The following is a 25,617-nucleotide window of genomic DNA, read 5'->3' on the forward strand; positions in this document are numbered from 1 at the left end:
CCCCTACCTCGCCCTACCGGCGGAGCCTGTTTTGGGTCCTGGCAGCTACATAGAGACGCGTGTCCTCCGATGTATCTTCGCATACCGAGCCGGTAGCAAAGTCACTTACAACTCAAAATAGAGACAAAACAAGCCTCTACGAATCGAGACAGAATAAGCCTTAAGGTGATGGCTTAACCCCTCGCTCTACTCTAAAAGAGTTAATGGGGTTGCATGTGTATCTGCCCAGACCGATCCAGTGGGAACACCACCCACGGCACCAGACACCCAGAGCGCTGCCCCCGGCTGCAACTGCGCATGCGCGGCCACCGCCCACGGCCATGAGGGTGTGTGTGGGGGGGGGGGGTGGAGGCTCCCAGTGCGCATGCGCCTGGCAGCCCCGCTCGGTGCGCACGCAGAGGGCAGTGGGGCGGGGCGGGGCGGTTCCAGACCCAGGGGTTGCGGGTTCGAGTCCCGGGGCGGACACGTTTCTTCGCCGTGACACCCCGTTATTGCCATAACTAATACCGGGGCCCAAAGAGGCAGAAATACAGCTGCAGCCATCCCATCCGTGTGTGGTTAGGTAGCAATACCTGGGAACAAATCATGTCTAACCTGCGGTGTGATGTTGCTCACGGAGGCTGGTTTTCCATTATATGTTATCACGGTTACCTCTGTCTGCACCGGTTAACACGAAAACGCCCAGCAATGTTTCTCAGGCGCTCAAATTTTGCTCGAATTTTGCAAATTTTAGCTGACAGAGCTGCAGCTCGCGAACCGCTGCCTCTGGGGGGCGGCAGTGTTTTAGAAAACAGGAGATGAAACTGAAGTGTTTTTGGTGGTGGTTCCTTCCCCCTCCGTCCTGCAAGATGGCATGGCAGAGAAATTATTTTCTGGTTTCTCATGTAGGTCCTCGTGTAGTCCTTCTTATAGGCTGCCTATATGGACTAGTCTATAAAGTATTTCTGCTAGAAACATGAGGAATATGTGACTGCAACGTGAGTATCCAAATGAGGTAACTCCATGCAAAAAAAGGGGATGTTAACTCCCTGTATAATCAGCTAATTAAGAGGCTGTCTGTTTCAATATATGCATAATATAGTGGACAGTAAGGCTATCCAGAATTTAATTCTTGGCTCTTAAGGCATCTGGAAAGTTGAATTTGTGAAATCAGATCTTAAATTTCAGCATGAACAGACGAACAGTTCAAACAAACAAACAAGCAAAAAACAAAATGTGATCTTAAAGTCAGAAGTTTAACCATGAAACTTCTCTAGAAGTCTGTACTGATGTAACTGTTAATAAGCACTGTAAAAAATACTGTTATTTTTGACTGGTCAGTATACTTCTAAGGACCTGGCTGACATCATGAAGAATACACATAAGTACATTCAATTTTTTGTATTTTTAAGCATTATAGGTTTCACCCATTTTATATGCATGCATGTATATGTGTATGTACATGAATGATCATTGTGGTGTCAGAAAAAACTCAGTGTTTATAAAGTTTTTCTAATGAATAGCAGAATCCATGCCAAGTGTACAAATGCTGCACATTCTCTTCTGCAAGGAGTTTTATAAATCCCCAAAAGCTGTAGGTTAGTGTAAGGTTTGAACAGTGCAGTTCATATAGTGGGCTCTTTCATAGTAGTTTTAGGAAACTACTGTTCTCAAGATAGATATGAATGCTTAGCAGTTTTATTGCTTCTGGTGTTCTGTTTCAAATGAAAATTTGTAATAAACCTAAAGGGAATAGATTGTGGGAGCGTTAAAGTTTATAGTTTAGGTAATTGCTAAGGTGTCTGAATTAGTAAAAAAAAAAAAAAAAAAAAAAGTAATTGCTGTATGTATAAAGAGCCCACAGTGGTGGCTCTATGTTACCTACATGTTTATATCTGGAATTTTAGATCAGCATTTGGCACTTGTCAAGGAAGTGTTTAGTCACTTCATAAGCCTTAGTTGGTGGTCAGACAGCTCCGTTTGCATTGGAGTTGAGGCTTGTCTGATACGTGTGAGGTCTAGCTGGGGTCTATTCCCCCATCGTAGCTGAAAACAGCCTCCAAAAGGCTGTAAAGCAGGGTAGTGGATATTTTTAGAGTGGATAACATGGGAACCTTTCAGCTTTAATTCAGTGATACAGAATATTTAACACTTAAGTCTTTCCTAAAATACTTACTAATTCAGCTTTTCAGATTCTTTTATTTGTTAAAAACTATAGGGCTTGCAAAGCACACCATTATTTTAATGCTCATGTTGAGCAGTATGTAAAGCTTAGTGCTCGTGCAGTACATTAGTGAGGTTTCTTTCCACACATGCAGGCTTCTCAGCTCTGCCTCATCGTGGTGGTATTGCTCTCAGTAGTAGGGATAAACATAAAGTCTGAAAGGTTGGCTCGTTTTCTAAGCTATTTAAGTTTCTTATGTTTGGTGAGAGACTTCCAACAAGTTCTATACACAGTAGTGTGTTTTTTAGACATTAAACATTTAACATTAAAGGCAGGTAACAGCCCCTTCCTGCAGACTGAGTGGTGCTAACTTAAGGTGTGTGGCAGTCAGAGGTGGGTACAAGTTGATGCCATGTGGTAAAATTGTATACATGTATATGCCATTGGCAGTTCTTCTGACTGGTTACTAAGGTTCTGTAAGCCAAATTCTATAATCATCAATCATCTGTTGTTTGCATATGTCTTAAGGAGGGCAGTCATTTTTCTTTGTCATTGTGATAACTGCTTAGTTTTCAAAAAAGGAAGGAAAGCCAGAGAGCTTTATTATTATTATTATTATTATTATTATTATTATTTGAATTTGAATTGCTGTCCAGCCAGAGACATGGGTGCAGAGGGAGTTTGTCTGTCAGATGCCATTTAGAGAGCTCTGGTACATAAATTAGAGTGGAGAGATCAGAATGAGCCTCGATACTACTTCATTTATTTGATCACAGTGTGGGGAGAATTGAGACTTTGAAGCCAGTTTCTATGTGTTCAGATGGAGAATAAAACCATGAGAAGAAAAAGAGTAGAGCTCTCTCCTGGGCATAGAAAACTGGCAGGCTGTGACAAAGCGAGAGCTCTCAAAACCTTCCTATCAAACCTCAAACTTGGACCTGTCATTTTCTGGATGGCCAGTTTCCTGCCAGCCCACCTATTAGGTCATTAGAGATTGGAGGTATGTCCCTTCTAGGCCCTGGGTAGACTACCAGAGGGGCAGTGTCTAGCATCAAATGAACCTAGCTGCTCATTTTTGAAGCAGTAAGGACCTAGTGTCAGAAACTGGTTTTGTTATTTGAGCCAGGTTCTACTGACTGCATATGATTGACTCCAAGCCTGGACAGATATTCTCTCCACTTGAATACGTCTTTTACCAGAGCATAACAATCAATTAACAATCAATTAACAATCGCCCTCATCGCAGTCTACAACTTCCTAGTAAGGGGGTGTCGAGAGGCAGGAGACCTTTTCTCCATTAACACCAGCGACAGGACCCACGGGAACGGGGTTAAGCTGAGGCAGGGGAAGTTTAGGCTTGACATCAGGAGGGGGTTCTTCACAGAGAGGGTGGTTGCACACTGGAACAGGCTCCCCAGGGAAGTGGTCACTGCACCGAGCCTGATTGAATTTAAGAAGAGATTGGACTGTGCACTTAGTCACATGGTCTGAACTTTTGGGTAGACCTGTGCGGTGTCAAGAGTTGGACTTGATGATCCTTAAGGGTCCCTTCCAACTCAGGATATTCTATGATTCTATGATTCTATGAATTTACGCTGACATACTTCTCAATTTTTATGTTTTTCCACTTGTAGATTGCATCTCACTGTAGGTTGCATTTTAGTCTCCTAATTTATTCCCTGATTTTTATTTTTATTTTTGTACCACCTCATTAGTGAATGTAGAAGAAAATGCATAGTAGCTGGGCTGCATCCGGAAGTGCAAACCAAAGTGCTATAGATAGCATGAATGTAGGAAAAACACACTTTATTGTCTTAATGAAGAAAAATAAGCTTTAAACTGACTTTAAATATGTCATAAGACTTCATGGTATTAGAAAACATGCTAAAACAGGCTGAAAAAACTATTATGAATCTCTCGTTTTCAATACATTCTTAGACCAAATCCTTTGAGATTCAGAGCTATTGTCCTCACTTTAATGTGACCTTCTTTAATGCAACCTTATAATACCTTGAATATACATCTCTATGAGCCTGTGATAATATTAAACAATCATAAAGTCAATTGTTTTATAACTATTACATTATGGATTCTTTGTGTTTGTGGTACACTGAAAATTTGTTCATTGATCTTTTGCTTAATTCTACAGATACTTTTCTTACTACAGCCTGCATACAGAATGTTCTCTAAATGAGCACAGAATGTGCTTCAGGTAATTTAAAGGCTTCCTGGCTATCTTAAAAATTATATTGATTTTCACCTTGAATATTCACCTGTCCTTTATTTTTAGAGATATACAGGGAATGTGGGAGGGGAAGTGCGCCTTTTCCCCTTTTTTTTTTTGTCACTCAGCACAAGGACAGTTATTGCCCAGCAATAACAGTATGTTCCATTTAGAGTCCAAAGCACTAATATCATTACTTTTTCTCTAGCTTTGATGTAAAAAAGATCCTGATTGTGGTTACAGAATCATAATCCTTCAGTATTTATTTTGAGGAGCTGTGAAGCCAACTTGTAACTGCCTTTGTATTCTACAGCTTTTTGTTTACAGCCTTTCTTCCTCTCTTTTTTCAATCTTATTTTTAGAAAAAATATAATAATGTTGCTGATAAGAGAAATGTAGCAGTCTTTCAGGCAAGTAAGAATAACCAGTATTAAACAAAAGGTAGAAAATCAGAAAACTATTGGCTAAAAGCTGCTATCTTGAAATGAGACTTGTTTGTTTTCAATAAGTAATTTTCTTATTTGTCTTCAAGAATGAAAGATTCTCAGTGAAAGCTAGTAGTTAAAATTAATATCCACTTGATGTGAAAATGGAACAAACATCAGAAGGACCAAGCATTTTGCTTGGCTAAAGAAACTGCAGTTCTCAAGGTAGGATAATAATTCTAAGTGAAAAATTTTCATTTTTAAATACTTTTAATATTTCACTTTTAGAATTTGCATTTGCTTTCAAAAAGCAAATGTGGTTGGATTAGAAGGGTGTAAACTTGTACGTTCTAGTTTATTTTTGAAAGTGTTAACTTATTATTTTTTTATTTTTATTTTTTAACAGAGGAGGAATTTATCTACATTGGGAATTTGTTAATAGATAATTGATGTATACAATGGATATGCATATACCATTTGGATTTTTTTTCTACTGTAGCTTCACGCAATTTTTGGCATTGTAATCTTTCAAGATGTCAATGCTTCTTTATACATTTCATGCGCTTATATGTAAAGTATGTTTAAATAAGCCACTGTTTTCAGTAGATCCTGCTTTTTCAGTGAAACTCTCGTTTTGAATATTGTGGTTGTCAGAATTCTGAAGCAGCAATGCAATAAAAGAAGTTGTATAAGATCTTTTATATACAGAAACCTAGATGTACACTTTGCATATATGTACAAGTGCTTTTCTCTGGTTACAGTGTTTGCAGTCTAGTGCTAGTAATCTTTACTATGAAAGGACTTTCTATTTTTAATCCTTTAGATAATTTTTCTTTATAAAGAAATATAATTAAAAGTGACTTTATTGCAAACAGTTTTGAAGTGCTGAAATTACACATGCTGCCTATTTTTCAAAGCCTGTTACTGCTAATGAGTTTTTTATCATTATTCTGCAAAGAATGGTGATGTTATGAATTGGTATGTTATATTGTCAACAAGCATTGTTTTTGAAGAAAAGGTTTGAAGATATTCAAAACTATCACTGTTGCAACAAATCTATTGCTTTCTTTTAAATAGTTGCGCCATCCATTACAGTCCTTTGAATTCTGACAGTAATTCAGGCAAACAGGAGGAACCAAAGACCAGATGATGCTTGTGTAGCAGGCATTTTTCTGTTCATTGCCAAGTGCACAGTTCACTGTTCGGTCACCTGTGTCGGCTGGTTTAGTGCCTTTAATGCAGTTCTCTGCATGCTCCCTATTCTATAAAGCTTACTTGGGGACTTCAGACATTGCCTGTCTTATTATTCCCTAAGGAAGGGTAAGGCCTTTACTGTCCAGCTGGAAGGATCACTAATTAGAGCCCTTGCTTTGGCACAGAGTGTGTCAAGCCTGCAAGCCTTCCTGCTGGGATCAATGGCATTCATGTTTGCTTTCATGAATGCACAATGGACAGGGATCTTGGCAAAGAACTGCCTATTTAGCTTGTGCTGAGAAGCTGAGTCTTCACAACATTTTAAAGTAATTGTAGAGGTAGAAAGGGAGCTATAAGAATACACCCTTATTATTCTGCTCAAAAAAAAAAAAAAAAAAAAAAAGAAGAAAAGTATTCTCTCTAACAAGAATCCAATCCGCAGTCAAAACCCAGCATATATTTTTGCCCACGTAATGCTCGTAAAGAAATTTAGAGTCATTACTCCTCTATGCTTGCAACTTTCTGAGAATTTAGGATACATTTATATTTTAACCATCTATAAAAATTTAAAACTTACCTTGCAGTAAATGCAAACTCTGTAAGCAATATGATTAATTCATACTATGTGTGAGGTGTTGCCATTAATAAATAATGGTTATTGGCAGGGCAAATGCTTCATTTAATTCTTTCTTTTTTTCCTCTTTCCCTTTAGAGACAGGTATGTTTCTGCAAAGGGGGTAAGATTTTTAAAATGAGCTTGTTTTGGCATGTATTTTTCATGGAAATACAGACCTGGGTCTGTATTCTGGAGTGTCTCTTCAGGGGTCACCCAAATACACCATGAATATTATTTACCAGTAAAACAGCTTGACCGTGGCAACTGCCAGGTGCCCACCTAGCCTCCTCCAGCCTCCCACACCCTGTCCTTGACAGGGCAGGGTGGAAAAGCTCCTAACCTGTGATAAGAACATGTAAATCACCAGTTACCATCATGGCCAAAAAACCCTTGACTAGGGGAAATTTATTATAGTTTATTGTCAAGTAAAAATAGAGAAGCGTGGTGAGAAACAAAACAAAAACAGCTGCCCCTCACCTGCTCCTTCTTCCCAGCCTCAACTTCACTCCCAACTCTTCCACCTCAGCACCCTGAGCCCTGAATGGTGTGAGAGGCTGGCAGTGGAGGTTGTGGTCTCTTCGTAACAGGTAGCCTCTGTCACTCCTTCCTCCTAACAAGTTCCCCTTTCTCCCTGGCTGCCATTCTTCAAGAACGCTCCAGTGGGGTGCAGTCCTCCAGCAGCAGACTGCTCAGGCATGGGCCCAACTTGGGCCACAGTTCTGCCAAAAAAACACCTGTGTGGGCTCTCCATGGGCAGCAGCATTTTTCAGAGCACAACCAACGTGGTCTGCAGGAGGACTGCTTCACTGTGGTCTTCTCCACAGTCTGGAGGGCAATCTCTGCCAAAACCTTGCCTCATAAACCCAACACAGTGTGGTAGATACTGGATGCCTTCACTTTATGTTCTTTTATCGTTAGAAATAATGGATTTTTTAAAATAAACTTTAGAATAAAAATTTGAGCATGATGTTAATATAATAAAGTATGCTAGCCCCAGTAAATGAAATGTTATCTAATTGTATTTATTTGATTTCACAGTGGAGAAGATTTTAAAAATGACTAATCTAAAGATTAAGAAGAACAAAAGGCAGGCTGCAGCAGGGAAAAGGTAAAGTTGCTTTTGTACTTTGCAAGATGTGGTAAAGTATCAGCCTTTTAAGGCCAATAATAATTCAATTCTCTGATTAAAAAATGAAAGAGGTGAGAGGAAATATGTGAATGAAAGGATTATGGATAATGTTGAGTTCTGCTGTGCTTCTGTTTTTAAAAGGCAACCAAAGTGCAATATCTTGTTACATTTCATGTGTGCTGGAAATGAAACAATACATTCTGGGATAGCTCAAGTTTCATATGAGAGAGAGATTTTTAATTTTAATTTTTATTATTATTATATATTTTTTGAGATAAAGGGGCTACATGAAACATTGTCAGGTTGTCAGGACTTGCATTTTAAAACAGAAGTGCATCAAGATTCTGTTCTGGGTCTTCTATGTTTTCTCTGAACTGTGAAGCGATAGACTAAGCAGTTCTCTTAATGCAGTAAAATTTAGTTTTGCATTGCATTTTGCGGATGCAAATGTAGTACTTTAGCACTGGCAGGTAATTGGTGAAAGAGACAGCTGCTGTCTTTCTCCTAACTTTGCTCTCCAATTTAAAATGCACTAGGTGAGTGGGTGAGTCATTTTTTTTTAAATAATTACTAACTTTTGACTCTGTTTTTAAAACCTTAAATATTCTCTCCTGTCTTTGGTAAGATTGTGGTTTTATTGTTGATATTGCTGATCATAGGACACCTGTGCTATTGCTACTATATGTTTTTGCTCCACTGTGATGAAATTCTTGTTTGTACACGAAAGTAGCTTGTGAAGAGTTCCTCTTTCACTTGTGTGTGTGTTAGCTCGCTGTCAGATTTAACCCCCCCACCTTCCAAACCAGTAATTTGCCTTTCATGCCAAATGCTATGCGAAGTTACAGTGTTTGAGTGGTGATCACTCATGTGGGTAACATTGCCTGATTTTTCCTAATATGAGAAAATATCTGGATGCTATAATGCGCTGATTTTTAAAAGAGATACCAGAGAAGAGACCTTGTGCTCTGTATCTCTGTTGTGCTCTCATGCCATCATTGGGTGTGCACCCCTTCCCCCGTGTGCCCTCTGTTACGCCCTCTCTTCATTTTACCTCTGGCTCACTTGCTGTCTCTCATTGTCTTGGCTCTTGCCCTTTCACTTGCTGTTCGTCAGTCTTCTGTATGCTCCTTTGTGTTCAGTCATGGGCACGTGCTCTCTTGCTCTGTCTTTCTCACACGTGCTTCTTCATGCTTAGTCTTGTGTGCTTGCCCAAGTCTTTTTCTTACACAGTCACATTGTCCCTCTTCATCTCTCATACCGTCTTGTGCTCTGGCTCACTCTACTTTATTGCTTCTTCCAAATTTCTCATTCACTTATACACTACGTACATCAGGTACAGAGGCATACACTACATCAGTTGTTTATTCTAAATAGTGGATATGTTGAACCCTTCTTTGTAACATGTTGCATGTTTTATGGCTAATCTGATGATCCATCAGTGAATGACAAACTGCTCCATTAATTGGATCATTAATATTAATCCAATATTAATGCTTGGTTTTGTTTACTTCCACTACTTTATTAATATTATTCTCATTTTGTTTCAGAAACTCCAAGTGGAAAATAAAAAAACAAGTATTAGAGAATTTAAGGTCTTTGGGATTTGCTAAATTCAGTTAAGAACTGATTTCATTATTAATTCCAATGTCCAATAAAAATTGAATCTCACTGGGCAGGGTTTAAAATTCTGGCAAGGGTATTATCCATACAACAGCCTAGTCTGTCAGTGGCTAAGCATGTTGCAGTGGAAAAACTGAAGTCATAGCTTCAGGTAGTACTGTAGTCCAGCAGAAGGAATTTAAAAAAAAATAAAAATTAGGACTGTAGGCCTACTGCTAGCTAATATTTATCTACCCTAGCCTTGGTTAAATGATGCAAACACTAAGCAAATGTTTTCAGTAATATGGTCTATCAGAATTCATTGGAACTTAGAACTGAAACGTAATTAAAGTCAAATATAAATTATTGAGAGCAAATAGTTTCAGGTTAAGGAGTTGAACAAAGATAAGTTAGTAACTACTTTCCTCCATGAGAAGGGATGATGTATGAAGAAATTACATATTTCCATTAACTTTTTGTGTGTTGCCTGCAGTCTGCTTTGGAGAACATACCAGTTCCTCAACCTGAACTTATATATCAAATTCCAGGTGTCAAACCAACAAGTAGATGTGTCAAAATGTTTGATTCCTGGGTTCTCAGAGGTTCTGAACCCTCTACAAATTAAAATGGGCAGAAATAAATGGGTCATCTTGAAGTTGGGGACTAATAATGATGGAGAAGAAAAAGAAATTTAAGTAAGCAGAAAATGTGACAAAAAGAAGTGGCTATCTCTGAGAGAAAAACAAAACAAAACAAACAAAAAAAAAACAGGAATCTGTAGGTGCTGCTAAAAGACTTCATGTAGACCTTCACTCAGCTTGATGCAGAAAGTGGGCTTGTCCTACACATGTATGGAAGACTGGTGACACTGACTGTGTAGCTTTGTGTCAAGGAAGCTGCAGCATAGTCCTGACTGTACGTGATCGTCTCTAGCACAGAACACAATTATCAGATTCAGTTCAAAGAGAAATTCCAGACTTTGGTCAAACATACATTGAAGGTCAGCTTATGATTTTTTAATTATGTATTTTGTTTCCTAGAGATCATTATCATTATAGATGAAATGGCAAAAATTTTTATCAGTTTACTGAAAGCACAAGTAATACAGTTGTAGAGGCTAGTAATAACGTGAAAGAATGCAAAATTATTACACAAGTTTATATCTCAAAGAATCATTCCTGATTCTGTTTCTTATACAGGAATATCAAAGAATGGCATTCATTCAATTGAAATGAGAGTGCACTATAGCAGTTTCCAAATATTAAGATTGCTGGAGGGAACTCCTGTAACAATAAGTATATATCTTCCAACATACTTAGGTATGCACAGCAGAAACCGATGCCATTTACAACAAAGTGTATTGGTTCTTTTCTTTGTAATCGTCTGTCACTTCTTGTCTGGTAGTAACATGCATTATTCATTGATAATAATTTATATTTGTTATAGTTTTTGAATTTTATAGAGGTTTTCCTCATTATTGAAACATTATGTACACAGATTTTGTTAAACTTGGAACTTAGAAAATGGAAAGAAGTGGTTTCAAGTAGAGTATTTGGAAGATCATAAGAATGTGGATGAAGAACTTCATGCTTCTTGTCATCTTAAATGAATTTTATTATTTAAGTTCCTCTTTGGCTGTATATAATTGCTTTATAAATATTAAAGTGTCTAATAATCACTAATATTGAAACCGTGAAGGTTTACGGATATCTTCAAGGCAAAAATGGCAGGGAGAGTAACATTTTTAGCTAGACCAATACAGTTAAAAAAAACAGGCAAGCTTTTGGATATGAAGCCATTTTCTGGCACCTACGCAAAAAGACACTTAAATAAGGCATGAAATAAATTCTCTTATGTTCCTGCAAGATTGAGAACTGTTGCAAAACTTTCATAACGAGTTATAATGTAGTTCAGAAACATCTGTCAGTGCTGTTGGTCTAAATTTCTTGATACTTTTAACATCCATTAATAACTTTTTTTCCATTTAATAACTTTTTTTTTTCTCTCTAGATTTATAGTTTAAAGAAAAAAAATAGCCTATCACACAGAAATATTTTCCCATTAAAACTTTATTAACAATATATCTTCTTATTAACAGTCTCTTATTTAAAGAAAAGCAAACAGACACTATATATATATATATATATATGTTTATATATATCACAGAATCACAGAATCTCTAGGTTGGAAGAGACCTCTAGATCATCGAGTCCAACCTCTAACCTAACACTAACAGTCCCCACTAAACCATATCCCTAAGCTCTACATCTAAACGTCTTTTAAAGACTTCCAGGGATGGTGACTCCACCACCTCCCTGGGCAGCCCATTCCAGTGCCTAACAACCCTTTCAGTAAAGAAATTCTTCCTAACATCTAACCTGGCGCAACTTAAGCCCATTCCCCCTCGTCCTGTCACCAGGCACATGGGAGAACAGGCCAACCCCCACCTCACTACAGCCTCCTTTAAGGTATCTGTAGAGTGCGATAAGGTCGCCCCTGAGCCTCCTCTTCTCCAGGCTGAACAAGCCCAGCTCCCTCAGCCGCTCCTCATAGGACTTGTTCTCCAGGCCCCTCACCAGCTTCGTCGCCCTTCTTTGGACTCGCTCAAGCACCTCGATGTCCTTCTTGTAGCGAGGGGCCCAAAACTGAACACAGTACTCGAGGTGCGGCCTCACCAGAGCCGAGTACAGGGGGACGATCACTTCCCTAGCCCTGCTGGTCACGCTGTTTCTGATACAAGCCAGGATGCCGTTGGCCTTCTTGGCCACCTGAGCACACTGCTGGCTCATATTCAGCCGACTGTCCACCATCACTCCCAGGTCCTTCTCTGCCAGGCAGCTCTCCAACCACTCATCTCCCAGCCTGTAGCTCTGCTTGGGGTTATTGCGCCCCAGGTGCAGGACCTGGCACTTGGCCTTGTTAAACTTCATGCAGTTGACCTCAGCCCATTGGTGCAGCCTATCCAGATCCTCCTGCAGAGCCTTCCTACCCTCGAGCATATCGACACATATATATATAAACAGTAATGACAAAAGAGCCTCACAACATTTACATCCATATCTTTGTTTTTTTCTTCTTCCTCTTCTTCTGAATGTTTGTGTAGAGTCTGCTTCCAAAGAAAAAATGTTGATGGCTTTATTTCCTCTTTCACATAAAAGGACTATTTAATGCAAGAGGCTATCACTGAAAATTGCAGGTTCTGACCATCTCCTAAATTCCTGGTTTTATGCGTGTCTGAGTATTAAAAAGAGTAGCCACTGGGTGGCTGCTGTGGTTGAGAGAATAATGAAATTCTTTGTAATGGTTATAGCATGACATTCTCTTTCAGAGTAAAGAGTGCTGTAGTGGATGAAGATCTTCATTTTCTTCTGTTATGGATTGTCCTATCATATAAAAGAATGCGTTTTATGTGATATAAAAGTATCTTTAAAAATGTATTGGAACTCTGAGAACCCACTTGCAAGAATCTAAATGATTTTCACTTCATTCTTGAACACGGCTAAGTGCTTTAGTTGTTATTACTGAATATGATTTCATCCTGTAATTAAGTAATTCAGTGTGAGGCTAATAAAAGTTGTGTTTTGCAATTTGTGCATAAGAACAACAGAAAATATCATGAGAATCACCTTGACTAATTTTAAATTAATGAAATAACATTATCTTTAATGCTTTGCTGAAAGCAATTTGCAAATTATGTTAAAAAAACAAACAAACAAACAAAAACATAATGGGAAAGAGTAGTTTGGGGGTTAAATAGTAATTAGTAAGATTAGAATAGTAAGACGGAAATAAAGGATCAGTGCCTTAAAAGATGTCAGGGTAAAAACTTCCATTCTCTAGAAGGACATTCTTTCACTTAAAAAGAAAATTTTGGGTGTCTAGTATGGAGGGGGACGGTAAGCTGGTAACAATGTCACTACTAGCAAAGACTGGTACTTGGAACAAATGACAATTATTTGCTCTAACGAGTAATTGCCCAAGATTAGGAAAGGTGCTGGGGCTATATGGGTGAAATTATTTTAATCCCCTTAATAAATAAATAAATAAAAGTTTAAAAAGAAACAAAAATCACTTCAAGATTCATTTAGAATACTTGACTACAAGGTAACATTCAACGAAATCAAGCTCTTCATGGTGGATAGATTCCACTGCAATAGTGTAATCTTCAAATTGAGAGTGGAAAAATAGTAAAAGAAAGTGTCAAAAATGAGACTTCGGAAGAAGTAATGAATTCTTTTAAACTAACTTAGTACTTAAGAAGAATTAAAAAAAGAAAATGGCAAATGTAGTAAAAATAGCAAAAGAGTAATAGGAGAAATGGCAAGGGAAAAAGGAAGATATAAATACTGATAATAGGGATAACCAGATATGTAACTCCATTGAAGAATGGATTTGATTATTAATTAGTTGTGGTCAGCATGCCACTATAGAGGTGTTCGTGTGGAATGGGGGAAGTCTCATAGACATAGGAACATATGTCTAGACATAGGAACTTGATCTGCTTGAACCCCAGCTCTATAGGTTAACTAACGAAAGTAATTACAAAAATTAAGATGATGTTCAGAGAAAATAGAAAGGAAGCTAAGATGTGTGGTCAATAACATTGTTTCTTGAGTCAGTGAAGTCTGGAAGAGATACTAAGGAATTTCTGATGAGGTAGTTTTTGGAAACTGTAGATCTCTCTAACAGTATTAAAGGGAAAAAAGTAGATAGGAGTGTTCACTCTAGTCATATATGACATTTTAGCTTTCTAAATATGGATTATGGGGAAAAAAATGGTAGTAATAATCCAAGAGCCTAGGTACTGACATTCAACCAGTATCTTCATTGATTTCTTTGCCATGACAAATCTGATATTGAGGATTAAGAAAAATTTTAGGAAAAAACAAAAGAACTTTAGATCCTATGAATCTTCATTGATTTGCTTTAACTTAAATGGGTAAACAGGTAGAGATCTTTAATGCCCTTGGTTTTTAAAGGGCAAACTCAGAGAAATGAAATATTTACAAATACAACACTAAGGAGCCCAAATACTCAAAAGTGAGACATAAATTCAACATGAAAATTTGTTTTTGTTCCCAGAAATGTAAGTTGAAAGAGGGCCTGCAGCTGTCTGAAGAGTACTGACTTCCAAAAGGGTAGTAAGGAAAGAGGATGTGAGAATCCCAGAATCATAGAATGGTTTGGTTTGGAAGGTACCTTAAAGATAATTGAGTTCCAAGCCCCCTGACAAGGGCAGGGACACCTCCCTGGTGCCCAAGGACCAGGTTGCCCAAGGACCCATCCAGCCTGGCCTTGAATACTTCCAGGGGTGGGGAAGTGTTCCACATCTTCTCTGTGGGTAAGTGCATCCACAGCTTCTCTGGGCAACCTGTTGCTGTACCTCTCCACCCTCAGAGCAAATAATTTCTTCTTTATATCTAAACTAAGCCTCCCCTCTTCAGGTTACTCCTTGCCTGTAAAGCAATTCCGTGTTTCTCTTAGATAAACATGATTTTACCTAAAGTTACTTAGTAATGCACCAGGAATTTATTCAAAATAGTATATTGCTTTTTGTGTGTACTAATATTTCTAACTAATTTAAAATTTATGTACTTCCTTGCAGTAAACTTACGTTTTGTCTTCTAATCTTTTCTAAATGAAACATATTTGGTAAGGTGTCACTCTCAGCTTTGTTTCCAAGCAAGTGTTGGAAATAGGTGGAGAATTCATTCAAAATTTTAGTAAACTGCACCAATTTTGTGATTCTGGAGATGAATGAGGTTAACATTATTTAAGAGAGAACATGGTGAAAGCAGTATTGGACCATTTGCATGGAATTGCTGAAGTGCCTAAATTCTCCATACAGATAAGAATGTTTGAAATTGAATGGTTTTCACACATGCCAAATAGTGTATGCATGACTTCCCTGCTTAAATGCTTTATGCTTCCTGAAATTTGGTGACTTGTTGCCTCTTCAGGTGTAGGTAGAATATGTGTTGTTCTAAGACATTAGAAAACAAGAAGAGAAATTATTTTTGTGCCCTTATTTCCTTTGTTGGGGAAAGGGGCATAGGCCAGTAAGATTCTGAACAACTGAAATGTTAAAGCTTGTGGGCATTGCAAAAAAATGACTACATATATAAGTCTTTGCAACTGTTTGGAGCTGCTTTTATGAAAATGGTAATATACAATGAGAAGTAGTCCATGGAAACTAGTGCCTAGAACAAAAAGCCAATGTATTTTTTCTTTATTATATAATGTTCAATTATATGTGCCCGATAGCCATCCTGTGCAAAGAACATATCAAGAGCTTTAAACAAAATCTGATTATAGTTATATTCAAAGCTATTAGAATTGATTTCAGAAAAGCTCTCCATAACATTTACAGAGCCATTTGCAATTCTGGCTATAGCGGTGGGGGGGGGGAGGGGACAAAGAGATTGTGGTCTCCTAGGGTACACAAACCTTTACAAAATCTTTTCTTACTCTTTGCTCCTATGAATCTCTGTGGTCAGTAATTCTGAGAAATTCCTTTGTTACCATTAAGATGGCCAATCCTTTCAGTTCTCTGAAGTACACTTGTCTAAAGCTAAACCCGTAAGTATAGACTATGTTAGAGGGAGGACTGCCATTTGTCTGGAAAATAGGAATTAAACCTGTGTTATCCTCATTGCGTTCTGTTAGGGTTTCTAGAAAAGATAGAAACTGCAAACAATTCAGCTTGATTTCCATATCTGTGTGGACATACAACAGGTCAGGTGCTTGGTAATTCCTTATTTTGTAGCTCAACCGTGCATACGAGAGAAACTGACTTCATACCAAGAGACACAAATGCATGATGTATCTAACTTCAAAACTGCTCACTCAGAATTAATTTGCTGTTTGCTAAGAAATGTGCAGATGCATATGGAGTTCTTTGTCTTTTTTTTTCCTTTCAGTGCCATGAGCACTAGGTTAATTGAGGTGCTGGGTACTATCATTTAAATGTTAAAATTGCATTGTGGTTATCTTCTTCAACAAAGATATGTGCCTTGATGTAATAAACTTGGCATGATATTTAATTGTTTGTAATAAGTGTGGTATAATCACGGTCATTCATATTTTACAAAATCACAGAATCATCTAGGTTGGAAGAGGACTCCAGTATCACCTATTCCAACCTCTGACCTAACACTAACAAGTCCTCCACTAAACCATATCACTAAGCTCTACATCTAAACATCATTTAAAGATTTGTTACAGAAAATGTCCAGTGCCAATCCATTAAAAAAAAAAAAAGTAATAAAAAGGTGTGCTTGTATGTATATGTATTTAATAGTGGAATTTTAATTTGCAAGTGTAATTATGCAAATACCCAAAATATATTTGAAGGCTTTAAACTTATGCTGGCTTCGTATTTTTATAGCAAACTTTAATCTGAAAATAGACACAGCTCACAGCCTGTTAATACAAATATATCTTCATCAGTATTAATTTATCTTCAATCCATCCATGATTCTTTTTAATTTTATTGTCCACTTCCCATCCCACAGTTAGAAAGACATAGTCTAGAAATTAAAAATTGAAAACAAGTGGTCTGGAAATTAAAAGTTGTGCTTAGATTGATCATAGCAACTATTAAAGAAGTTTCCTATTATTGTTTTTAAGACGTTCATGAAAATTTTAACTTCCATGTTTCAGGTTTCCATGATTTGTCTACTGTAGCATGTAGTAGGCAAGCAAGCATATTGTCCTTATCATTCTGCTTTCTCCTGAATAGGCAGAAGGCACGGTACAAAAACATACCTGGTACAAAAGGCTTGACAAGCAGAGATAAAACAAGGCACTTACAAAGTTATAAGTTGAGAAAAGTAGTATTGCAGTAAACTGACTGCTCCACCTGATCCTCCTGTGCACATTGGATTACTTGCAAACTAGCTGGATGCAGACGTTCTGTGTCTGAAGAAACAGATTGTTCTACCATTTTCTGAATTTGTATTGACCATGTCTTTCATCTTCATTTTATGACGAGATCAGTTGACTGGACTTAAAAAGGTCTAGGAGCTAATGATTTGCCTTGAAGGCTTTCCATCATAGCTGTTTTTTTCCTGGTGGCTACAGCCTGTTGCCTTTTTTTTTTTTTTTTTTTTTACTGCTTATAGTGAATTGAGCGTCCTGCCCTAGAAGTGAAGAATGGGAGATAGTTAGAGAAAGAATGAAGTGATAAACTGTTCCCTCCTTGTCACATTCATCCTGGTTTCCTAATAAGGGACTTTTTAAAATTGAGCCTTGCGTTACTGTGCATCAGGAAGAGATCTAAGCAACCAACAGGTGACATACATAGAAGTTTGCTGTGGTAAGTGGAAAGTTTAAATTCGTGATTTAAACTTTCTGGCTCAGCTCTGGCCAGCAGCCAGAACCTTTTGGAGCCGGCCGGAGCTAGCTCTGCTCTGACATGAGGCAGCTGCTGGGCTCTGCTCACCCCTGCAGCCAAACCCTTACCATGTGTACCCAGTACACAAAGCTTGGCTGGAATGCTACAGTACAGTTCCAACAATTCATAGAATCACAGAATGGTTTGGATTGGAAGGGCCCTTAAAACCACCTGGTTCCACCCCTTCTGCCATGGGCAGGGACACCTCCCACCAGACCAGGTTGCTCAAAGTCCCATCCAGCCTGGCCTTGGGCACTGCCAGGGATGGGGCACCCACAGCTCCTCTGGGCAGCTTGTGCCACTGCCTCACCACCCTCATAGTGGGTGAAATTTGTTTAATGCACTTCTTCACAGATTTAGTCTTAATTTCTGACTCTGGGATTAAAGCTACAGCTGCCTAGAGGAGCCTGCTAAAAATTGATCAAGGGGACTGTCATCATCTTTCTTTTTCTCTTATGAAGTATGTATTTCTGTATGGACACCATTGGCACACAGAGATGAGGTAGGAATGGAGCACAGATGTGTTAAAACTTCAATTAAAAGCAAATTTCAAGCCTTAGGAGAGGTGATACTTTGGGATAGGGTGCGTGTGTTTTTCTTTCTTTGTTTTTCATGAAAAGCAGATAAAAACACTCATATCCTTATGGACAGTACTTAATAAGTTTATCTTTTTATTTGACGTGAGGGTATGGAACTGGATTTAATTTTTTTTTTGACCCATACAAGTGACTGGAAATTTTGGTACAGTTGCCAGAGACAACATCTGATTTTTTCACTGGTCTCTATTGTAAATTATATTTCCATCAGAGTACTTTTCATGACGAATTGTTCATGAAAATGATTTCAGGAGGTAGAGCACCTGCTGAAGTCCTGCATTGCATATTAATGTAAAGGCGACAGGTCTTGCAATTCTTGTGTGATGTTCAACTCTGGCAACATGCAAACTGCTTTTTGTTAATGAATTGTGCTAAGTAACGCTTTACTCTTTTATGTATGTAATTATTAATATGTAAATTACCAATGCAGGTTGGCAGTTTGGCAGAGCAAGACCTTTTTATAGTTTGTCTTGTTTAGACTGAAGAAAATCAGAGGCAGTTATGGAAAAAAAAGGAAAATGGCTGAAATATATAGTTGCAATAGTTGTAAGCTGTGAGTAGGCATGAAACATTAGTTAAAATACATTAAATGTTTACTTAGTCAAATAGTGACTTCAGTCATGCAACAGAATGGTTCCCTGCTAGTTCAATAAATCTAATGAGGCAAAGCAGTACCTTTCCTGATGTTACTGGTTTACAGCCATTCAAAGGATACTACAGTGAGCAAATGGCTACTTCATTTCTTGATGCCAAGGACATTTAGCATAGCTAATGAGGGACCAAGACAAAAAAGGCTGTAAATTATTTTTGACGATTGGAGCTCCTGGATTAGTGAAAAACTAAGAGTTAAATCTCGGTGTCTGTTGCAGGAAATCTGTGCTTTTGGGTCTGTTCTTGTTTTAAATATTTATTGCCATATGAAATCAGGCTATGTCTAGCAAAAACATTGGAAGACTTGCAGAGAAGCAGGATCCAGAAAGATTAAAAATTTGGGCAAGTGCTTGGGTTATTGAAAGACCAAAGCAAATTTTGTCTGTAGACTTTCAGACTTTGGAAAGAGTTCAGTTACTTTTTGTTTGTGATTGCTATTTTCTGTCTCTTAATGAAATAAAATAGAAATCCATGTGTTCATATGAGATGTTAATTTGCATGTAATTATGAGAAATAATGATTCAGAACACTTCGAATCAAAAACAGTGATAGGATTCAAGTTTCCATAAAAATATCATCTTTAAGTGGTAGTTTTAATTCCAGGTTCTTTGCATTTCAATATGAAATATAAGACTTTACATCAGAGATTTTACATTACTTTACAAGCTATGTAATAAGTTGTAATAAAAACTTCCCATTTAAAAAAAAAAAAAAAAGAAAGAAAAAAAAGAAAAAATAAAGATAACCAGCTGATGCATTGCCTGAGTACATATTTTCTCAGCCATTTGCCTCATTTTATGTACAGCTTAATATGTATTTTCTCTCTACTTTGTCTATAAATATATATTTTCATATCCATAAGAATATACTCATGTTCTTAGTAAATGAAGGCATGCTTTCAATAAATTGAATGTCCAGCTGGCTGAAGATTTAAACAGAAAAAGGATACAAGAAGATATTTGGTAGATAAACATGTTCTTGTTTAGTCTTTTTTGATACTGATTGTTTAGAACTCTGAATGCTTGCTTATGCTAGCTTTGGGCTGTTCTTCAAAAAGGCAATCAGCACAGTCTAGATGGTGGCTTTGATCTTTGTTTATATATTTGTTTTAAGAGACTAAAAGACACGAAATTTGTGATTACATGGTTTGTGAGATCATCCCCCCCTCCACACATTATCCACAGATGGTTTAAGGGGACTAAAGAAAGGCTGCCCGCCTGAGGTTTTGACATCTTCATTATAGTCCCAGCAGGCTACTTTATAAACATCAGCATTTTTGCAGTTGTTCTTGCAGGTGCTTAAAGGAGATTGTGGCCTTTCACCTAGCATAATCAGCTTCCTTTTATTTCACAACATTTACTATTCCTTTGCATAGCCTTATTGTTTTTACACAGTGCTCTTAAAGGAAAACTTAACGAATTATTCCAACACCTGCTTGCCACAAGGCAAACACTGATCTTCATGTTAGTCCTATGAGAGCTTACCACAGCCTCCCTAAGGCACATTTATCATGCAACTAGACGTCATCAGTCTCTGAAGGAATGTGATAGTGACTTGCTTACTTTCACATCGTGTGTCATCTGCACTGTGCAAAATTTACATTTCTGAACTTTGTATTTTATAGTTCAGTAAATAATAAAACCAAATTTTACAGACTTTTGGCAGAATATTTCTTAGGTCCAAATCCTTACATTTTAAATCACCTAAATTATGCTTGCTGCATTTGTCTGTTGCTTTTATGCATATAATTTTCCCATGTTTCTAGTTATGCTTCTCTATGCTTTGGATAAGTGGATAAGTATGATAATCAAAGTTTGTTTGTAATTTAAAATATTTATCAGCATGAAGAGTGATGCAATCCATTTTTTCCAGATGTGCCAACCTATGCAAAATAATTCTGTTGATCAGTGAGGATTCCTGATTATGTTCAGTGAAGGAAGATAAATGAGAAAATGCTGATTCTTGGATCACTTCTGATTCAGAGATAATAAAAGACTTCTGAAACTTTTTTGTCTGTATAGCGACTGATTCATAGGCAGCCCTGTAATAAAACAGCAAGACCTTACCATCTCATGGGTGGGTTTTTTTTAGCTGTATAGATGAAATATGCTTATGTGGTTTCAAATGAATAGGCAATTGTCTCCACTAGAACTTGCAATGACTTGAACCTCTCTGTAGAGTCTCAGTAGGGAAGACAGATTTTGAAACGTAAATAATCAAGCAGGAGATCGGGTTTGATTTCACAAGCCAGTATTGTGGTCTCTGTGTTTGTAAGTAGTGTATTTGTTAAATGGTAAAATTAAATGTTTGGTTAGTTTGTTTTGTTGTATTAGAGAGCATGAACAGAACAACTGAGGCAGGTTTTGCTCTGTTTCTGCGTATGAGACAATTATAGCAATTTGTAAGAAATGTCAAGCTTGAAAGTGTTTGCTTACTTGTTAATAGCAGGTGATGCTCGTAAGTTATGCATCCTAGAAAAGGTGGATAACACTGTTGCACACTGTATTGGGGGGGTGGGGTGAGAGAGCGGTTGTGGTGTTTGGCTGCCTAGCACAGTAGAACCACCACACACACACAGATTTAAGGTTGCATGATAAAGTGGGCTTCTTTATCTAGCTGTCTCTGAGCATACATATTTTAACACATAAACATGCTTTTCCATGAGAGTCATCAGGGGTTACAGGTGATTTCAAGGAACTCAGAAATGTGCTGTATGAGAATAACACCAGAGGGATCATTCTGTTCAGAGAAAATTTAAGAGCAGGAGGTCTAGAATTTAATCCCTAACTAGAAAGTAGAAAATAAAACATTAGATACTGCAGACTGTAGGTCAACTTTTGTACAGCAAGAACAAGAAAGGTGGATGGCTTGAGAACTTCATTTTTAGCGACAGACTTGTCTAATCAAGAAGTCAACAAAGTGACAAAAATAGGAAAAATAGAACAAATGGAATGTACTTAAAATAACATGATTTTGAGAACAGCAACAACAACAAAAAAAAAAAACACAAAACAAAACACAAAAATGTGAAAGAAATTATTTAATTGCCAGTGCTAGAATAATATACAAGAATTAGATTTGTTTATTTATCTGCTTAATAACAAACTAACTAGAGAAAAAAACTAACTGAGAGAAGGAATGTTTAGCAAATTTGTTTCTCTGGTGAATGAACAGGGCTATAGCCCTGGTAATGGAAGTGCTCAGCATTGCTTTTTTTCAAAGTTCAGCTTTGAATTTTAACTGAATTACTCTGGCCAAGCCCCCAGATAGTTGATCCCCAGTGTCTCAAAAGCTACAAATGAACATGATCAGAGATCTAGAAATCTTTATCTGCTAGGTACAAGTGAATGAATTGCAGCTGCTTAGTCCAAGAAGTTTAGAAAAACTCTGAATATTTAGAAACATAGATATTTGACCATAAAAAAAGTCTGCTACACAGAGAAAGGTGTCCATTTCAGATTTGGGCAATGTATTTTAAGATATGTAACAGATATAAACTGAAAGAAAGAACTTCAGACAACACTTCAGGAGAAAAAAAATATATATATAAAAGTAATGGAATCATACAGGAATGGGCTACATGTGTCTATGAGTTTTTAGAGTTTTTCCTACCAGAATTCTAGAAATATCATTGTCAGGACTATCTAGAGATACAGCTTTTCCTGTCATAGTGCTGAGAAATGAAGCATGTGAAATGCTGAGGTCCCTTTTAGTGTAATGTGAATAAGTAAGTGGCCTAAACCAGAATGTTTTCTAACTAGAAAAACTTTTTTTTTTCCCTTGAAACAAAATTGTTTCCATCTTTGTGAAGCCATAGGAATAATAATAATAATAATAATAAACGAAAAAAAATCAAAAATTCAAAAAATTCAAAAGTTCAAATTGTAGTATACCAATATTGGATGTGTAATTCCCCAAACTCAGTCATATCATTTGAACCCAGGACAGTGTAGCAAACTAAGTGAGTTGATTCTTGTGAATTGTTTGTTCATTGTTTGATTTGTTGGTTATTTTTTAAAATGACTTCAAGCTTTGGAAGTCAAGATTAGAGTCTTGGTTAAGTTATGAAAACAGGTTTCAAAAGTGATTTGAGAGGAAGTGCAAGTGTGGTCATGACAAGTTGCAAATTTTATTTTTATTTTTATTTTTATTTTTATTTTTATTTTTATTTTTATTTTTATTTTTATTTTTATTTTTATTTTTATTTTTATTTTTATTTTTTATTCATCTTGCTTTATTAAATGTTTCATTTTCTTGCTTGAATTCATGTCTGTGTGCAATAATATCACAACATAATTCAGTTGTAAATTTAAGTAGTTTCATGTTACTGCTGTCCTTGTATTTTATGTAACAACTCCCTCTTTGCTAAGAAGGTTGTTGAATTAAAAATATTAACAACAGAGAAATGACACACCTCCACATTGCAAAAAGTAAAGAATATCTGTAGAAATCCTGAACTTGAGTTGTTTGTCCTGTACCCATACCATGAGTGACAAAAGAAAATATGCCATTCAATATGCAGAATTCAAGAATGGCTGACCCTTTGTGTAAATAGGACCTCTTTATTCAGGCCTCCAGAAATGTAAATACACTTAACCATGAGCAGAAAATAGATTTGCTATTCTGAAGTTTGAAGTGGCCTTTAGCATATCCCTCACATTGTTGAATTTTAGTTATTAGCTATAAAATTTAAGCTTTGTAGCATGATTAACACAAAAGGTGCCATCTACTGCAAGGCATAAAACTAATTCCTAGTTGCTGCCATGATAGAATAAGGGATGATAGAATAAGGGATTGATCAGTGAGATTCTTGAAGACAAGTACTGTGGGAAGAATTATTTTTTCATGCATTTACGTGTTTGTACATGCACACACACACAAATTTATCATGAAAGGATGCTTATATTTTCTGAAGCAAAGGATTGTTTGGAAGTATTTATTTTCTCTTAAAAAAAAAAAAGCTCAATATGAATTTGAAATGGCTGTATAACTGGCATAATTCAGCAGTAGTCTCAGTTTTAAGAGAATATAATTCTTGCCTTTAAGAATATAATTACATTTTCAGTCAAAATAAAACTGAGTGCATGTGTAGAGTTTAGAAACAAACAATTTTGTTTTAAAATCTTTATTATGAAAGCTTTGTTAGCAGCTTCCTGGCTGAAATTGTAGCAATATTTTCAATTAAAACAGGATTCAAATCTTACTGTTTCATGCTTCAATGACATTTGACAGGAAATCCAAAGTTCCAACATGCTAGATCTTCAGAAGTGTTTTTCAGTTAAATTTATTTTTAGTAAACTATTTTCTCTATTAGAAGAAAAAAAATTCTTCTGTAGAAGTTCACAGTGAAGTCATTTGTGGATTTGTGGAGGTCTGGCATAAAATCTCATGCATATCCGTATTCATGTATTTCAGGTAATCACAAAACAAGCTATAACCACATTAATAAGCCAGTAGCCATTACTTTGCATGTGCAGAACCTTTTAGAAAGGTCTTTGGAGAAAGGTGTTGCTAAGGCCTTCCCTTCTGCCCACTGCCAGGACCACAGCTGCAGAGATGTCTCAAATGGTTTCCAGGAGGCTGGCCCTGGAACAGTGCTCTCCTGCTTTTGCAGGATGCTCTTTTCTAAGCCAATTTAAAATGTGGCTACAACCTTTTCTGCTGAGAGTTCGAGACATCATCCTCTTTTGCTTCTTAGTCTCTTATACCAGGTAGCCTATAATTCCCTGGAAATGGGAGTAATAACTCTCTTCATGGCAGACTAGCTGAGATTTACTCAGACCCTGCTGTTTGAACAGCTACTGATGCCTCCCACAGTGTGAAAAGTGCATCTCTGCTTGCACAGTGTGTGACTGCCATTTGTGTTTCCATCCATGTTTTATCCTCTTCTTCCTTCACTTATGGCCTCTGTTGCTTTACAGACTTGGGAGAAGATGGCAAGAATAGTTAAAAGAAGGGAATTTCAGGCAAGGTAAGTTGTATTTATTAACTCAGAGGAATGCTGCGTTTCTTAAAAGAAGAGCATTAGTTACTGCTTTCACAAGGGATGGCCTAGCAATTGCACCAGCGTCCTATGCCAGGCAATAAGACCTTCAGAAAGGATAGTTTCTGAGACAAATTGGGAGGTGTAGGAAGACACTAGCTCAGTATTTGTAAATCGTTGTACTCAGACTAGTTGTTCACTGGGGAAAATACTGAGTAGAACCGAAAGACAAGGATTAGATTGCCTTCTGCTTCCAAGACTGCAAGTAATAATGTCATTAAATGGACTTCTGAGGAAAAGTTGATATTAAGTTACATAACAAGGTTCAGGTAAAGCTTTCCACAAGAAGTTTATAGAAAAGAATATGCTAAGCAGATGCTGTTAGTATGAAGTATTAGTTGTGGTGGTGATGGGTGAAGATTCGTGAAGAATGACTGAGAGAAATGAAGCAGAAACAAAGCTTATTTTTATATTGATGACTACAAATATTTAATGATTGTTATTCCATTCCTTCCCCAAAATGTTTTCAAAAAACTAAAGCAAGCTATGGTTCTCAGTTTCTTCTAGATGATGATGATGATTTGATGAGGAGAGCCAAAACTTTTAAGATTTTGACTTTAAATCAAAGATCAAGAAACTTCCTGGAAATGAAGAAAAAGGAG

The 25,617-nt window shown here is 37.0% G+C and overlaps 1 long non-coding RNA gene across 5 annotated transcripts; it reads left to right on the forward strand.

Annotated features, from left to right (window-relative positions):
• Nucleotides 1–8: 8 nt before the first annotated feature.
• On the forward strand, nt 9–25,617 carry LOC137849008 (uncharacterized). Of its 5 annotated transcripts, none has more exons than XR_011091630.1 (7): nt 9–326; nt 889–977; nt 4,293–4,355; nt 4,900–5,017; nt 7,641–7,710; nt 24,894–24,943; nt 25,513–25,617. It is a non-coding gene; the product is annotated as an uncharacterized lncRNA (long non-coding RNA). The 5 variants fall into 5 exon arrangements; XR_011091629.1 differs by lacking the exon at nt 9–326 and adding an exon at nt 351–386; XR_011091628.1 differs by lacking the exon at nt 9–326 and adding an exon at nt 407–562.

This window comes from Anas acuta, unplaced genomic scaffold, assembly GCF_963932015.1.
Source record: "Anas acuta unplaced genomic scaffold, bAnaAcu1.1 SCAFFOLD_114, whole genome shotgun sequence".
Taxonomy (NCBI): domain Eukaryota; kingdom Metazoa; phylum Chordata; class Aves; order Anseriformes; family Anatidae; genus Anas; species Anas acuta.